The sequence below is a fragment of the Hyperolius riggenbachi genome, chromosome 1 (genome assembly GCF_040937935.1).
Source record: "Hyperolius riggenbachi isolate aHypRig1 chromosome 1, aHypRig1.pri, whole genome shotgun sequence".
NCBI classification, from domain to species: Eukaryota; Metazoa; Chordata; class Amphibia; order Anura; family Hyperoliidae; genus Hyperolius; species Hyperolius riggenbachi.
In genome coordinates this window covers 678,945,712-678,948,466 of record NC_090646.1, presented here as the reverse complement: position 1 = coordinate 678,948,466, position 2,755 = coordinate 678,945,712, and the positions used below count along the sequence as shown (strand labels likewise).

Genomic DNA, 2,755 nt, shown 5'->3' with positions numbered 1-2,755 from the left:
TAGAGACTAGGTCTGGAATAGTATATAAGGGCTTGTTAGATGCACATTCTCTGAAAGGTTTGAGAGGAGAGTCTTCTATACTTTGCAGCACTGAGCTTACAAGCAATATGTATGCAGAGGTTGGAGTAGCATTGATTATTATTATTGCAATATTGCAATTGAGAAAACAGAGAAAACGACGATATTGGGTGCATCCTTTGTTGAAGAAGTGCGAGCAGAAAGGTGGTTTTTCTTTGCTGTATTTGGATCTTCGCAGCCATCCTGAAAAATTCTTCAACTATACTAGGATGAACATGAATAGGTAATTTGCTTTTTATTTGTATCTGTTTTTTTTTTGGTAGACAATTAATATATTTAAAAGTGTTTGTTGTGATTTTTTTACATTGTTCATGTAATAATTTATTTTCCCTTTGTAGTTTTGATGTGCTTCTGCAACTTGTTCATGAAGACCTGGAGTATCAGACGACACATTTCAGGAAGCCTATTTCGCCTACTGAACGACTTCTCATTACACTGAGGTGAGAATAGGCCTCTTCCATTTTCATCCTCTGTTTGGATTTGAATTTGTGCACTGTGTTTTCTGCCAGGTGTCAGTTACTCAGAAGGGCAAGGCTGAGTTCAGCACTGCCCTTCGGAGTAACTGACATTTGCATGTGAAGGTTTTCTGACAGCAACCTGTGTTTTCATTTGAATTTCTGCCAGGTGTCAGTTACTCAGAAGGGCAAGGCTGAGTTCACTGCCCTTCTGAGTAACTGACATTTGCATGTGATGGTGTGTTACACTGGTTGTCATGTAATTCATTTTAATTTTTTTTCTTTTTTTTAGATTTCTTGCAAGCGGTCATACATATACTGCATTGCACTATGAATTCCGAATGGGTATTTCCACTGTTCAAAAAATTGTGATGACAACTTGTGAGGTGTTGTGGAAAAGACTTCAACCTCGCCACATGTGCTTCCCTACTGTACAAAAATGGATTGAAATTGCCGACAATTACTGGATGAAACACAATTTCCCCAATTGCTTAGGGGCAATTGATGGAAAACATATCTGACTAGTGTGCCACCCGTGCAGTGGAAGTAAATTTTTTAACTACAAAAAATATTTCTCTATCGTTCTCATGGCGGTAGTGGATGCAGATTATCGTTTTACTTACATTGACATTGGCAACTATGGCAGCAATAACGATGCCAGCATATTTCAGAAAAGTAAACTTGGTATGAAACTTGCAGATGGAAAAATTGATCTACCACCACCAAGACCATGGCCCGGAAAGAACAATCCTGTTGCCGATGAGGGATTTGGACTGTCCATACATGTCATGAGACCCTACTCGCAAAAATCAAAGAATGAACACAAGGATGCATTTAATTACCGTCTATCTCGTGCACGAAGAGTTGTGGAGTGTACCTTTGGTATAATGACTAATAAATTTCGGGTGCTGCACACTGCAATGCAATTACATCCGCAAAATGCTGTAAAAGTGGTTAAGGCTGCATGCATTTTGCATAATTTCATCCGGGACATGGAGGGCGGTATTGTTAATGAATCAGTACAAACAGAACAACCATTGCAAACTGTTTGTGGCCGTGTACCAAGAAGCTGTTCAAGTGCATTGAATTTCAGAGATGAGTTTGCTAAATACTTTGCTGTTGATGCACCGGTTGCTTGGCAAGATGATGTGATCAATAAATAATTTTTTTCCTATAAAATGATTGTAAAAATAACAACAATTTGTACCCTAAAATGTTGTTTTTGTCTTTCATTCAATATCAAACTAAATGTGTATTAATAAAATGCAGTCCTAACTTTACATGTATATACCATACTTATATTACAATATATGCAACAATATAGGTTTAGAGTCAAAACATACTTTTATTTTCCAACCCTTTTCCATAGTTTACTAAAATGGAAATTTAAACTTTTGTGTAACAAAAACAGAACATTTTTTTGGTCTCAAATATTAGACATAACATTTCTACTTTCACAATCTGTGTAAACAAATGCTGCTACTCACAGAACTTTACAACATTGCAGATTAATTAACACAATTTTTCCTCTGTAAACATTGCCACTTTACAATATCAACGCAGCCTTTTTTAAAAAAAAAAATGCTCTTCTTTTCTTGTCAAGCAAAAGCAGCTAAAATAGTCAGGACTAGTGTTGGGCGAACAGTGTTCGCCACTGTTCGGGTTCTGCAGAACATCACCCTGTTCGGGTGATGTTCGAGTTCGGCCGAACACCTGACGGTGCTCGGCCAAACCGTTCGGCCATATGGCCGAACTAAGAGCGCATGGCCGAACGTTCCCCGAACGTTCGGCTAGCGCTGTGATTGGCCGAACGGGTCACGTGGTTCGGACCCGAACGCGCTCTGATTGGCCGAACTGTCACGTGGTTCGGGTAAATAAATACCCGAACCACGTCATATCTCCGCCATTTGTCTGTGGGTTTAGCTTTGGGTAGGCAGGCAGGGTAGTTCGCGCTCCAGCCACGCTAGCCAGGGTCCCCCCTGTCATTGTGTCACTGCTGGGAACAGTAGTACACCGCTTGCTCAGCCACACTATATAGCATTCTGTTTACTGCCACTCTGTGTACCTCGCTCAGCCACACTATATAGCATTCTGTTTACTGCCACTCTGTGTCTGCTGGGAATAGTAGTACACCGCTTGCTCAGCCACACTATATAGCATTCTGTTTACTGCCACTCTGTGTACCTCGCTCAGCCACACTATATAGCATTCTGTTTACTGCC

The 2,755-nt window shown here is 40.3% G+C and overlaps 1 long non-coding RNA gene across 1 annotated transcript; it reads left to right on the top strand.

The window, feature by feature from the left end:
• The first annotated feature begins 215 nt into the window (after positions 1 to 215).
• Positions 216 to 1,011, top strand: LOC137561282 (uncharacterized). Its single transcript, XR_011029962.1, has 3 exons — positions 216 to 301; positions 417 to 518; positions 826 to 1,011. It is a non-coding gene; the product is annotated as an uncharacterized lncRNA (long non-coding RNA).
• The last annotated feature ends 1,744 nt before the right edge of the window (positions 1,012 to 2,755 follow it).